Genomic DNA, 15922 nt, shown 5'->3' with positions numbered 1-15922 from the left:
AGAGAGAGAGAGAGAGAAAGAGAGAGAGAGAGAAAGAGAGAAAGAGAAAGAAGGTAATGATACAACGCCTGGAGTTAACAAAACAAATGCTATATTGGTTTGATAGATCTTTTGTTCCTCTAAATTTAGGAAGCAGAGAATATTCCCATTACACAATCCACTAAACTCGTCTGGAGCAGTGAGCCCAAAATGGTGAGCCTTTTCCCCGGCCTCTAACAAAGGCCATTGTGAAGCTATTCCATCGGCTGCTTTTCCAGATTTCATGCCCATTAAAGCATCAATTACCCCTGACATTTCTATCAGCCTTCTATTAAGTTTGCACTTACTACATTTCCAGAAATTACGAGCAAATTAATCCAAGCATTAATCAGATTGCAGAGGGAATAACTTTAAAAAGGAGAAAAAAGCTCAGTATAATTTATGATAATAGATTTTTAAATTAATTGCTTCCTTCAGTTAATAATTTGTTCTCCTGCGAGCGCACACTTGATACTACACTGGAAGCAGTTGTTTTTCTGACTAGATCAATTAGTTAATGTTTACACAGTACTTTGAAGATGTAAGGCGCTATGTAAATGCGACCTATTATTGCCAGAGCAGTTGGTGATCACCGGGCTCGTAGCCCTCTTTGTACATCTAACAACCCTGGAGCTGCTTTTAGCCTTCCTTGGAAAGGTGTTGCTTCTTTCTTTCTCATGTTTGTAGAGGCTCTCCGGTGGCGTTGGCGGTTTTTCAGTCGTAGGGCTTTTTTGGTAAGAATACCCAGTGAGTCTCTTCATTGTGCTGTATGCTGAAGTCCCACGAGGAGACAGACTCAAGCTCTACTTCTTGTGTGCGGCTCTCTTATTATGCCTCACTTAACAGGTTTAAAAGCTCACTGAAATCATAAAGATCGGAAACGGAATGAATTGGTTTAGTTTTCTCCCCATGTAGGACTGAACGCCTGCCTCGTAGCGCAGGGACGGGGATGCGGCTCAGTGAATTTCAAAACTATTTCAGTTTTGAAGTAATTTCAAAACAATTCGAGCTTAGCAATGGTAAGGATTAATTGAACTGAAATAAACGCAGTATTTTCCAAGAGGCTTGTTTAGTGCTGCGCAGCAGGGGACATTCTGCATTGTATGCTGAAGTCAGGGTAGATACCGAGACTACAATGGTAAGTGGTTAAGCTGCGGTAGAATGTCGGGGTTTGAAATGCTTGGAGCTGGTGGGAGTTTGGGTGTTTGCAAGGAAGCTCTCGGGTATTCGTCCACGCATCCCAACAAAGAGATGCGCATGTAGAAACGCAACGTTTATTCTTCTCTGGGTCTTTTTTACTTTAGCCTTCCAAACACATCAGCCTAATGATGAGCGAAGTTCTCTGAGCATCACACCCTTGTTGGCCGTTCAGGGCAAAACGGAAAGTAAGCAAAAACAAAAGAAAAAAAAGAAAAAACGGAAAGTGAGAATAGGCATATTGCAGACGCGGACACCTAAGAAATTGTGATTAATACCACTCACCAGTTTTATAACGCCTTTGTCTAGTGGCACTGGCCCGGAACAAACAATAACAAACCAACCATAATGTAACATCCCCTGAGAGCCATTTGGATCATGCGGGAGCTGGAAAGCCGACAGCATGAGGTAGTGAAAACTGCTCTAATTACTGCTAAGATACACTCTGCAACCTGGCAGAGCGGTCTGCGCCGAGCACACAAATGGTGCAGCAGTGCCACCACCTGAAAAAGGAGAGGCGCTGAGGGGAGGGGAGAAAGCCGGAGAAAGATTACAATGGATAAAATCCCACCAAGGGGCTGGTTTTAAAATGAGACAGATCCTATGGCAGCCTTGCGCTGTACTCCCAGAAGTCGAGTTGTTTCTACCTCCAGCACTAAGCCCAAGGCATAGGGGTTATGATGTGCAAATGAAACCGGAGCAGCAGTGAGAAGAAACCATAATAGGAAAGGGTTCTCTCTGGCATGTGGAGTGGGAAGGGGTGATGCAGGATCACTTTTTCCCTGAGATCCTGCTTGAGACTGAAGCTCCTTTTGCACACCTCCCACTTTCCTGCTGGCCTTTGCACAAATGTACTGGGGTACGAAGGAGAGGTAAGAAAGGACGACAGCCATTTCATGCTCCCTTGCTAGCTGTTGGCATCAATGTTTTATGTCTTCTCTTAGTTCAATAGCTACGTATCTTTACATCAATTTCATGTGGTTTGATGACTGGGTGACAGTGACAAGATAGTAACAAGTGTGCTCACCAAGGAAATATGTTTGCTGAGGATAGCTACGGGGCAACCTTGAGCAAAGCTTAAAAAAGACACTTTTCTGCTGTGAGGGCCCATAGCCTGTGGCATACCTGATAGATCATCTCACAGCCTTACATGCATCAGGACCAAATGATGCAAAACAAAATTATTGCGCTGCTTTCTGATGGCAGCCTCTCTCCACTGCATACCAGGGACAGTTATTACTGGATGTTACTGGAAAGTTGGAACATTCCTATAGGAAAAGCCAATATTATTAAGGAATCTTGAATGCTGTGATTGTGTGTAGCAAGAATGCCACAGAAAGAGGCAAAAGCTGTCTGTGTGAAGTTGTCAATTAAAAGCTTTAGAGGAGGTAGGATTTTTACCCCATTCTGGTTTGAGAGGCCTGAATATAGCAGCTCCTGAAGACGAACTAAGACTGAAATGTGCCATATAAGTAAATATACTACATTTTTAACCAGAAATATATTAAAGTATTTTCTTTTTGTAAAATGCTCTTGCATTCAAGTCTCAGGCTCTGTTGCCATTCTTGGTCCTTTGCAATACTGATGCCTGTGCTGGATTTGTGGACTCTTAACAAGTGAGGACATGTTTTCATTAGGAACATTATGTTCAATTTAATATCAGTTAGGTGGATTCAAGTTGTAAGGCTTTGTTGGCTGTACAGCATTGAGGCCTGTTCAAGTGGAATGCACCAAAGGCTAATTGCTGATGATCTGCTCCTTGCAGTCAGTGCTATCTCAGCTATGTCAGATTTCCACTGTCATTTTTAAACACAGTTCTCTATTAAACAATGTCTCCAGAAATGTACAGTAAAGAAAACAGAAAAAAGTTAACCAGCTGGGAAACAGGTTGCTGGAGTGTTCCTGACCATTCCCTGGCAGTGTGAATGATGAAAAAGCTGAACAGGTACATGGCAGAGCTAAGATCTTCTGGGAGCCTGTAAAAACAAATGAAAGGAGCCCACTCTTTGCTGCAGAGGTGAGGCTAAGAGAGAGCCTTCCTGTTTGTTTTTTCTCAAACAAGGAGGAAGCCCTGAGCTTTATTTTCCTATATCTTGTTTAGCCACCTTGATTAGCGTCTATATTCAGGTTCCTTAATGGACAGCATGTTATATAGGTTGTTTGAGGTTAAGTAACAATAGGGAGCACGGCTAGCACAGTTTCCCATGTCTCTAAATATAAACACAATAAGAATCCTGTTAAGACAATGCAGCAAGATAGAAACAGGCTTGCTGCTGTAGCGCGTAGGCTCTTTTTCTTGTTCTCTGGCCATTATGTAAACTGACATTCTGTTTTTCCCATTTGAGAGCAGACTCCTGCCTTATCATCATCACAGCAGATGTGCCCAGAGAATGTTTACCAATAAGGAAAAGAGACATTGCTGTTGTCTGGGTTGTTTTTTCCTATATAAAGAATAGAGGAGTTGGGATGAAGGAGGGGGACGGAAGGCAGCCGGTGTCAAACCTCTGCAGGACAGTGTAAGCAGAGCCCCTGATGTGCGGAGAGGAGCTGAGCTGAGCTGAGCCACTTCATTCACAGTGTGGGTGTGTAGGAGGAGTGTGAACTCGCACTCAAATCTGCATCCATACCCACAAGCACAATGCTGCAGTATCTTTTGAACAGCTATGCAAGCTTTTTCCCCCCACACAGTTATGCCAGATCAAACCCTGCCGTGCACGTGTGCCACCTGTGTGAAGTGTGTTTCAAGCTATGTAAGCCACAACTTCTGTCATCTTCACTTCATGCTACTGCAGGTCATTTGCACCAAGGTTAGCTCTGAAGTTGCTATATTGGTAATGCAACTTTGATATGAAATCTTGTGTATCTCTAAGGCCAACAGGTGTTTTCTATAGACAGGCAAAATGTTCCACTTAGAAAAATGAATTTCTCTTCAAAAATACAAAATGGCTGCTGCTTGGGAGCAAAATCAACTTCAAGTGTGAACAAAAGCTGAATATAACAACTTCTAGGCAGGAAGAATGTTTGTACAGTGATTGTAAAATTCAAACTGTTAAATATTCATGAATATCTCTGAACTTAAGGAAGCCGGAAAGTTACAACATTCCACGCAGCACCAGGTCTGAACTTTTCCTGTTGTTCAGATACTGGGTTTCCTCTTGCCCAAAGCTTCTGCTAAACAGCAATTTCTAAGAGCCTTGAGATACTCAGGCCTGGATTTTCAGGCTGCATCTCTGTCTGAAAAAAACCCAAGATAAATATATTTTGATATTCACTTGTATGTCACTAATGTCTGTGTACACCATTAACTACCTGAATACTTCTAATCAGCCATGGATTTAAGCTCTCATCTCACCTGAGGCTCTATAGTTTCTGCATCTGCAAAGTAAATATGGTTTTCCCTACTGAAGCGTTAGGAGAAGGCTTTAGCTGATATGGGTGAAGATTTTGGCATATGTACAGAAAGAAAGCATAGAGAATTGAGATGTGGTTTTGCAGCATTACAAAAAATGAGTGCCTTCATTCTGTTTGTAGTGCATCAACAGGTTCTTTACATTTTTGCACTGGGAATGATAGGCACGGAGTTCACGTTCCACTTATCTGGCTAAAGGAAATAAAAGCCAGAGGAAAAAAGTGAAATACTGACCCTGTTAACAAGTAAATATACAGTGTCAGGACTTGGAGGCATTCTATTTTTCCAAGCTGTAAATGTCAAAAGCCCAGTAGTGCCCACATTGGAGTGAAAATGCACCGAGCTCAGTGTTGAATAAAAAACAGCTTCCTTCTCCCTGCTGTAGCTGACAAAGATGCACTGATGGAGGTATAACCAACAGCAGAATTTGTTTTTCCAACTGTTTGATAAGGTTCAGCCCCACAAGGAAGTGTCACCATCTGTGAAGTCTCAGCAGCTGTATTCCAGGCTGCCATTGAACTTGCATTAATACAAGTTCATCCCATTGTGACCCTTTGGAGATGCCATAGATATGGAAAGCAAGGGCACAAGGTTAGTTCTTCTACACTGGAGTCAACACACACAATTTATTTTGACCTCCTGGGATTATGTGGAGTGGTTCATTAGTGCAGTGGAACTTATTCAAGGCTCTAAGCTTGTTCTTCCAGGTGTTTGTCTCTCTAATGATGCTTTTTCTTGTTTTCATCAGAAATACTTATTACTACAAACCTGTAGGGTTAATAAGCCTGGAATTTTTGAAGATTTTTTTTGTAATTGTTATTGCACACCTTACAGGCACTGCAACCATCATAGTCCTGCAGTGCAAAAAAAAAAAAAAAGAAATAAAATAAAATAAAAAAATCAATATTTCTCCATCATACTTTAAAGACTAATTCCCTGGAGTAATCTGCATTCCCTACTAGTTCATTCTAAATGAAATTGATTTATTTTTTTTTCTGGGAGATTAAAACAAGCCTTGAAGATCGTCAATGGTTTTGTTGCATAGGCCTTATTAATAGACTCCTTGTAGCTTAATGCTGTGTATTCTATATAAGTTGAAAACAGCAAAAAGAGTTGACAGTTTCGTCAGTTGTGTTTGCTCAAAAAAAAAGAAAAAAAAAAAAGAAAAAAGGAAACGCAGACACCTCCTCCTCCTGTAGCAAGAGACATTGTAAACACTTCGGCACAGTGTTTAGGAAGATCTGACTCATTACTTGGGGTAGAGTGGGCTGTTGAGTTTATCTATAAAGTGTTCAATCGTGCGGAGAACGAGCCGTGGGGCTCGGTGTGCTTTGGTAGCTGGGGGAAGGCTGTTTATCAAGCTCAGCAATAACTGACGTAGCAGTCTGTGTGCAGAGATAGGTCCTGCTGGGCTCCGGGTGCCTGCATTGTGCTGGGCCCAGCATCAGCCAAGTGCCAGGATGTGCTGCATGTGCCTCGTGGGCAGGAGCTTCCTGCACGGAGACACTGCCACTCGTGTCTGCTCAGAAAAAAATGTGTGTTCCTCCTTAAGGAGCTGCACTGTTAATTGAGAGAACTTGCCTTGTGGATGTGCACGCCGACAGGTTACTGCTGCCCTTGGAAGCTGAAGTCAGCCTTGCATTATCGCTTAGCAAACACAGTGTTTGCATAGTGGCCCGTAGTGCAAATTTACAGTTCGCAGACAAAGCCTCTTAAAAGGCAGAGGAGCTGAGATCTGGGCGCTAATGCAGAGACATTTCGTTCTAACCGTGCTATCTCCCAGGTACTGAGAGACCACTTTGCAAGTGATCAGATGACCTTCCACAACAAGGCCGGACAGCCTCCCTTTTTATTCCATTTACTTCAGGAACTGAACTATCTTCCTTTGCTACTCTACTGGCAGAGTTGCAAAGTTTTTATGATTATTATTAAAGCAGCATGAAAACAATACTTTTGTTCAAGATAATCCAATGATATGATTTGCCTAAATTTCATTCAGTTGAGTTGTGTTAGGGACGGGCAACTGCAGCTGGGTTCTGCAACAGGTTGTCACCAAGCATGTATCTTACGATTCCAATGGGCACTATTAATGGGCTTACATTCACTTAAAACATCTGATTTTATTCTAGACGTATCCTGTACATTTGCTTTTCAATGAATGTCTTTAAAGTTTGGAAAATCTTTCAGAAATGTATTTTCTTAGCACAGATAAGAATCATGAGCTATATCTACACGAAACACAATCACAATATGTTGTTCTCCATTCACTCACATTCTTGAGCAAGAAGTCTGCATGTGTGCTCAGCTGTAAGTCCATGTCTATTCCTCCTAACTTGAGTTACAGTGCTCTAAAGTTATATTGCCCTGAAACTTGTGTTGACCTTTAAATTGTTGTCAACCAGCAGTGGCCTCAGAGATATTAGAGGATGTTATACCAGGAATTTGCCAAAATAATGACACAGTCACTTAAATGGTTCAGTCAGCAAAATTTAGGTTTGAACTCATAGTTCTGGAAGAACTCTATCTAAGCTCTGCAATGTGGTCCTGTCCTTTATCCCTAAGAATTTGTTGTGTTTTGTTTAGGAAATAATTTCTGACAGAATAGAAATACCAATAAAGACCAGATTCACTAAAGAAGAAGATAAGCCTGCGTTTTATGTATGTTTTTGTCACCATAGTGTTCTTCAGAGCAAATTTAGGATTTTGACAAACTTGTAAGAGTAGATATAAAAACAGATATTGCTTCCAAGCAATGCTTGAGGCAATGCCAGGCAAGGTATTAAGAGCAAAATTATAGGGTGGAAGAAACAAAACTAGAGGAAGAAAATCCTCATAGAAGTCTTTCCAGAATGTCACTGTGCTGGGAACAGGAGGAAGAAAAGAGCTGTCCTATCTTCCCTAGGTCAAAGTGCAAGAAGTTTTGAACTTCAGTTATATCTGATGCTTTCTGCTTGATATGGGAATTATCTTCAAAGTAATTATCTGATGTGTACTATCTGAAGGAAAAAAACACAACTGGAAGAACACAACTGAAAGCAGTAGAAATCTACTGAGTATTGAATAGTAATAAAAAAATTGTTCCTTTATCTATAAATATGTTATTGATTCTGATACAGCAACGTTACTGTGTGGGTGGAAGAAATGCTCTGGAAGAATTGATCATCTCACAAAGGGAAAAAGAAAATTATTTTTACCCCCAGGAATGATATTTAATTTTATCTGAGCTTTTAGAGCTTATTTATTTGACAGTATTTCTGTTCAGTTAATTATCATTCCAGAAACATGCTTATATGTTACATGCTTATATGAAACATGCTTATATGAAACATGTTATAAATTATTTGTAAGGTATGCACCTCCTCTATGAAGACAGGCTGAGGGAGCTGGGCAGGTTCAAGGCCAGGTTGGACGGGGGCCTGGGCATCCTGGTCTGGTATTAAATGGGGAAGCTGGTGGCCTGGCCTGCAGTGAGGGGGTTGGAGATTCGTGATCTTTGAGCTAGCTAGCATTTTAGCTGTTAGAGAAGAAACTCAATCCACCTGCTGGCGTTCTAAGAAATATAATCTTATGTGTAACTAGAAATTTCAGGAATAAATCTAACAGTGGTGGATATTTCCAGTAGACACAGAGATATATTACAACTGGAAAAGTTCTAGGAAACCTGCTGCAAGAACTTCATTACATTTGGGGAAAGAAGGAAAAAAACAAAACCTCAGGTACAGTATTTTCCCTGAAAACAAGCTGGTGCTCCTTATGTATTGGTTAAATGAAGTGTAACATCAATTAAGTTAGTGACTAAAGTAAAACTGCTTGCATTAGGAGAAGGTCAAACCAAACAAACTTTTTTTTTTTTTGTAAAATATGGATGAAACAGTAAGCTCTCTAGTAAAATTATACAATTTATTTGTGACATATTTTTCTGCAGTATAGTTAGTGTTGTTTGAGTCTGACCTTTTTCACAGAAGAGAATGAGTTCTAGCAATAAGGGAAGAAAGTGGAATGCAGTGCTGATTTGAGTCAGTTGAGAAGCTCCTCATTAAGTTACATAATACTGCTCTCAAAACTCATCCAATAGCAGCTTCTCAATTCAACAGTTTCTTTTCAGCCCAGTTTATTGTCATTTCCCTTTTACCCAGTTTCTTAATCACCTTGTAGCAGCTCTACTACTAAATTCCTGTGCAGTGTTGCTTGTAGACTGCTGCTGAAGTCTGTGTACTGTTCATAGAGTTTGAATGTAAATCAGAGTGATTGTAGTAAAGAAACTAATTCCTATTGCTAACAGATCTCTTCTGTACCTGATTATATCAGCTTTTGGGAAATACTAAACTCCTTCAACTTCTGTCAGCATCAACCTGCAGGAGAAAATCAGTGGCATATATATGGCATAAATAAATTTTTAGGGGTATGTTGATCCTTAAGATTATTACCAGAGAACTTTTCCAGCTGCTGAGAAAGGTTGAGAGAGTGTTTTAAATGAGAGTGTATATTTGATATATATGTGCTTCTTGGGTTTCATGGAAGGGTAGTTAGGTCATGTTATTATCTTATGAAACGTATACTGAGATGATACATCTATGAGACAGCACACTATGAAAATACTTGCTATTCCTTACTTGTGAATTAATCTTATCAGACCTCTGAAAAACAGTAGAATAGTAATCATGGACCTTGTCCCATTAGTTGTTGTGTTATTCCATTGTTTTCAGTCTTGCAGCACGTTATCAAAGTGCTTCAAGGAAATGGTTGATGGAGTGCTGCCATCTCTTGGCTGTGCAAATCGCCTGTTGCAAAATGTCACGATTTTTTCTTAAAATGGAAATGCCCTCCCTAAACAGCTTTTCCGTGTTTATATAAAGGGTGATACTCAACATATCTGCAGACATTTTGCATTTAATTTGTCCAGGAAGGTTATTAGTGATATTTGAGAGACATTGAGCTGTCCTTCCTATTAAAGATGGAGAGGCTGGGAGCTACTGAGAAAGTGTGAAGAGCACTGCAATGCTGCTCACACAGCTGGGTGTGTGCTCCTCGTTCTGGAGCTGGCAGTGACAAGGAGGCCATGCGTGCAGCCTTGTAGCCCAACATAGATAGTGCTGCCATTGCTAGTCACAGCCCACAGCCCTTGTGCTGAGCTAATGACAGTCTTGGGACTTGTGCAACTGTGCTGGAACTGGAGTTTTGGATTGGTTTGTTATACAGTAGCTGTGTTATCTAACAATCAGTTCTCTGTTACAGGGAATGTTTAAACTTTTGCTTAGCTTTGTACTATTGCTTGCTAATGCTTACAGGTACATAAATGTCTGTAACCAATAGATAGTAATGACAAGTAGTGTTTAGCATAGTGTGAATTCTCTAAGAGCCCATAATAAAACAGGAGGAAATACAGGCAGGGGATGGAGTGGGGCCATGGGAGTGTAGGTGATACCATAGGCACCAGCCTATGGGCAGTGACCAGTCATCAGGTGATCCAGCTTAACGCCTTCCTCAAACACTAATGCGCCTTTCCAAAATGTCAACAGTGATGAGAAGTTAGTCAGAATTTGATTCCCTGTAGAGCTACTAGTAACTCCAAATGCTCCAGTGCCTCACTCCAGGCATTTCAACATGCAGCTATTCACCCACTGGCAGCTGCTGGCTTCTCTGAGCCTGACTCAGCCTCACAAAGCTGCAGAGCTCTTTTTGATGGTACATTTGTCATGCAAGTTTCCTTGTGAGAACAGAGTGGTAGATAAACATAATGTTGTGTGTTGATTAAATGATACAGCCTGAGTTTTAGCAGCATGAATCCAATGGAGGGAAGTTATACAGCCTCTATGAATGCCAGTTCCATATACACTGTATTATGAATTATCCTACTGGTTATTATCTTCTACAGTGCAAATTGAAGCTGTCTATTTATCCGTTCACTAAACACCCAGAAAAATCCAGTAATTAGTAACACTATTCCTTCAGTTAATGATAGGCATCTTTAAACACTGAAGTTTGAGTTATTTCCTTCCATCTGTACATCTTCAGATCATACCAGAGAAATGTTGAATACATTTTCGTTAGTCCTTTGGTAGTTCATACATCCTGCTTGGTAGGCTACTATCTGTCCACTTGTCATTGGCATCGTTGAGTTCTCCACTGTTTCAGTTGTATTCAGATACAGCAATTAGATTCTACATCTCTCAAGCCTTTGGAAGCTTTCAGTGATAGCCTGAAAAATGTTCATCTCTGAGATCCACCCACTAAAACTTTCTTGTCACATCTAGTGCTTTCAGTGATGATTTCTTTTGGAACAGTTCTAGTTTTGGAAAGGTGTGAAATGTCAGTTTGATTAATGTGGCTATGTGCAAGTCAACAGTGTTTGTATGAATACGTGTTACTTCTAAATTATAAACATGACTGTCATACTGTTATAGGGATGAATGGTGGAGAATTTACCTCCAACACTCCATTTGGGGAATATGGTGTCTCTAATTAGTAAGAAAATAGCATGGCTGCTGTATCCTAGAGACAAGGTATGTGCATGGGCCTAGTCAGAAGAAACAAAGAAAAATACTTTCTTAATTAACCTTTAGTTTATTTTTCTTAGTTCATCTTTCTTTACTCAATTGTTTATAGAAGGTGACAGCAGTGGCAGGAGAGGAAATAATTAAATGAGATTTTTGTTAATCCTTGTGCTCTGTCTGAAACGCTGCTGCAGCCTACAAAACACCCTGACAATTTGCATACTCTGCTCTTTGAGCATTTGCAGATCTCCCATGTTGCTCCTTCAGAGATAAATAGTCTCGCTAATCGGTTGATTCAGTTTCAGATAACATCGTCCTTACCAAACACCTTGTTAAGTGGGTGAGAATGAATTAAAGATTGCAAAACTATTTTTGTGTGTGCGTGTGAGAGAGAGAGGGGAACTCGCATTCATGGAGAATCTCGAAGCATTTTCATCAGACTTAAAATTCAAAATGACTCTGGTGCTCTTGAAACTACTGCCCAAGGACACATTTTGTAAAACTTTGAAAAAACGGTTTGTTCTTACCAGAGCTGTAACCTCAATATGAGAGGAGTCATAGTTGTACATAAAAATCTTTTTTCCTTCCTGTCCACTTCAGCAACACCGCAGGAAAACAAGATGCAAACCAAACAAACAACAGTAAAAGAAAACAACCTTCAGCAGTTGAAAGAACGTGAAAGGTTGGAAGGGACTTAGAAATTCTTATCAGCTACAGCGGTCAGGAGACTGTTTCTGCATTGTTGCTCTTCTGTATAACCAATTGGGATAGGACGTTGGTAGAAAACTAAGGTGTTATCTTCATTCCTCCCTTTGGAAATCCTTTAAGCCCAAGTTCCCTTCCAAAATGAGAAACGTTTCCTGCTTTGCCATTGTCAAACACAGTGAAACTCTGGGTATCAGAATTTTGCATTCTTTTTTGAGTATTGTTTCTGACCAAGAAGCATTTTGGAGGTAGGACAGACATGTCTGCCATATGTTAGTACTCTGAAACATCACAATGCTGGGCAGAAATGAGATTCTCTTCTGCAAGTAATAACAGGTGAAGTGTTATATGCAGTAACTTGCTGTGACTGAGCTAAAAGTTGGTAGAAATCAGGGAGCAGTTTTTGTCACTTTAGGGCTCGTTTTGTATGCACTGAAGTTCATGAGTTGTATGTTAATTTTGAAGGGTATCTTGCAGTACTTACAGGATAACAAGACAAGTATCTGCAATGCTGACTACATGACCTCTCAGGAAGTGTTATTTACCCAATTCCACTCTGACAACTGAGTTGCAGTTCTTATGCCTACTTTGCTGTCTTAACTGCAGTTAATGTGCTCCTGAAGAGCATATTGTTTCTTCTTAAGCTGTCCACCTCTATATGAGGATTGTTCTTGTGCTCCCTTGACCTGCATGACACATGCAACTTGGAAAATGCCTTACCGTAAAAATATGTTTACTAGTTTAACCAAGGATGCTGACAAATTATCCTTGTTTTCACTTCAGAAATAAAACTCTCTGCTTATGATTCTTCTTTTTGCTGGTCATATTTTTTTTTGTAAGTCACGGGCCTTTTGAGATCACTGCACATGAGTAGGTAACTGATATTATGATTAGAAGAACAAAAAATAACTTCTTGGACGTGACAGTGATGCTGTGTGCATGTTCAGAGCATTGCTGGTAAGGATATGCTTCCTTCTCTAAGCCCTGAAGTTTTGGAGGGTCACAATGAGAGGACAAATGAGCCCATGTCCCTTCAAGAAAGTAGTCGTGAGCTGCAAAGTCTGCTGTTTATTGGGAAATCGCTGCTTTGTTTTTTGTATTTGTGCTAGTAATGAACCCTGTCAGTACTCATCCACAGATGTAACTTTAAGTGCAACTGTCTTTGATCGATCACACTGCAAGGAGGCTGCTTGTAATTCCCTGTTTGTTCCAGTTTACATACTAGACCATCTCTTGGTCACATTATTTTTATTTTGGAGGGAGTATATAAGAGACAATCTCGTATTTATAGAAATGATTTTATCTCCAGCCTCTCAAGACAAATTTTATTTATTCAGTATTTATACTTTATTCAAATGAAAGTGATATATATATTTTACACATTCGACCTTGTATCAGATAGCAATCCTTTCCCTGCTATGCAAGTCTGGTATGTTTTCAATCACCTCTTCTTTACTGATGTAGACACTGGCAGCAAGTTTTACAAGCTTTTGTTTTATTTTCTACTCCTCTTATATGTTCATACTCAAAATCATTTCAAACAGATAGTTCAAACTATGAACTATCTTTATTCTGATCCATATGACAGTGAAATTATACAAACAGTATTTACTGCTCTGAAAAGCTTGAATAGCATCCAGTGGAGGATCAGCTTCTCTGGTAATAATTCCTGAAGAGAAATGGATTACCCTTTTCATAGCTTAAGAAAAAAACTTAATACTGATTGAGAAATTCAGTCTTTTTTTTTTTTTTTAACATATTCAGTCGAAGAAAATAAAGGCACATATAGGTCATTTTTAAGAAAAAAAATATAAATAATATGAATATTTCTGGTTAGTTTGATTTTTGTGATATATTGAAACATTCAAACTTCAACATCGCTTGGCTACATTTTTTTTTGCTGCAGAGATTGATGTGTTACACGTTCTCAGTGTTCTATAACACAATACATCAACTTATCAAGCTGTTCTAGAGGAACAAACTGTGGCATAAAATTAAAGCACCACAGAGACAGTACTGAAATTTTTGCCATGTGTGCTACATCTTCAAGTTCTGGAAGTAAGCTGAGGAAATCTCTGTTTTTATACTACATTTAAGAAAAGAAGAGTATTATTTACAAAGCAATGCGCTGTATTTATTCCAACATTGTTCTTTGCAAGTCTGTACTTATGAAATAGAGTGAGTCTTAGGCTGTGGATCACGTAGGCTGGAACATGATCATGTGGCTGGTAGGCTTTTGGGAAGGCAGGCTGCTATCTTCCTACCCTTTTCAACAAAGGTTATGTAAAACAAGTAACAGTAATCAGAAAGCAACATCTGAAGTCTTCTTTCTCATTTCCCAGAGAATATAAATACATTTTACACAAGAAGGGAGAAAATAAAACCCTGAACTAAATTGTGAAATATGACATGAAGGTAGTAAATTTTATTAGCAATTGAATTTTTAAACTTTAATAGTAGAAATTTCTAAATGTGCATGTCTGCGTTACCAGCCCAGTGCAAACACTCCTATAGCACAAGTTACTTCCTGGCATAACACAGAGCTTTGCCTAGGAGCAAATGCAAAAAAAAAAAGTGTTTATGGTGAGTCTTAAGGCAGACAAACCATGAAGGATCCAGCCTGGCTTTGTGGAATGATCTGTTGATGAACGGAGAAACCAATGTTAGGTCTGTTTTTTCTTATGTCACTTGCACCATGGGGGAGATGAAAATAAACACCCAGAAGTCGAACAGTGATGGCTGCCACAGCCTACTTTTTAAAAAAGCTTGTCAGCTCTTCGTGCCTGAATAATAATCCAAGCAGAATGAATGGGTACACAGGTTCTAAAGCAATGTAACACCCACTTGAAATTTTAAAGCTCCTTTTTTTACAGTGCTGTAAATAATGAGAATTTAACCAGGATCTCCTGACAGTATGGTGCACAACTGTACACCTACAAGTGAAAAGCATTCACTTACACATTCTTGAGAAGAAAATCTGCTGGATACTTTGCAGGTACCCATTTTTTTCTTGACTTGTGAAAAGCAGACACAAATATTTTGAAGAGCAATGAAATTATGCCTTCACAATGAAGCGGCTTACGTGTTCCTTTAATTTGAGAAGCTTGTAGAACAGAGTCATGAAGAAATTATAAGTACTGTACATTTAAATATAATTTAACTAAAAAACAATTCTCCTTATGCAGCTCATTGAGAGACAACAACAAAGTGACTAGCAGACCTTCCAAGTAAAAGTGAATAGCAGTGAGTCAGTTGGAGCTTCCATCCTTGCAGAAACTAGTGGTACTTGTTGGACTGTTGAATATTACAAAGAAGTTAAATTATGGCTTATTGCAAAAGCTAAGAGGGTGAAGTATTATCAAGAAAAATCACTCATTTGGTTGCAGAAACTTTCTTGCCTAGGGGTTTTTAAGAGTCTGGATTGAGGACAGTGTCACCAGAGCACATATGTTCTTTCTGTGGTAGAATTTAGGATATTTATTTATTTATTCAAGCTAAAAGGCTAACAACGTAATTCACCTTTCATGGGGTGAGCAGGGTGACATGCATTGGTTTTCAACTATAATTGATCAACTATAATTTTTATGTAAGGACTATATAAAAAGATGTGATGTCTATTGATAAAGTGATTCATAACATTGTAAGCTAGTAGATTGAAAACATAATTAGGCTATCTTGTAATTATGACTTTCAGCATGAGCTATTGCTTTGTGTTTTCATGATTGAGAGACAAAAAAGGCTGTTTTCACAGCATGATCCAGAACCCCTTCAGATGTGCTCTGTGCTGTGACCCATGGCTGGGTAACTGATCCATGTTGTACGTTGTATCGTCATATAACAAGAGCACACATTAACACTTGGCTCAGCTAAAACTGAATTCCCTAAAAGGTACCATACAGAGTCATCCAGGTGATGTCAGTGTGCCGTGACATCACTTGTCACCTCTGCTCTGGTCCAGGCATGGTACCAAGCAGATTCTGTGAGCTGCTCCCTTAAAAGCACTGGTAGTTTTGCACTCCTGTTTAGGATTAGGGAGCAGAGGCTGATGCTGTGAACATATGCAGTTATAGCAAAAATGCTAAGTCACAGCCTGAAGGAG

This window comes from Lagopus leucura, unplaced genomic scaffold, assembly GCF_019238085.1.
Source record: "Lagopus leucura isolate 7727_CA_CO unplaced genomic scaffold, USGS_WTPT01 Super-Scaffold_100019, whole genome shotgun sequence".
Lineage (NCBI taxonomy): Eukaryota > Metazoa > Chordata > Aves > Galliformes > Phasianidae > Lagopus > Lagopus leucura.
This window is presented reverse-complemented; position numbering follows the sequence as displayed.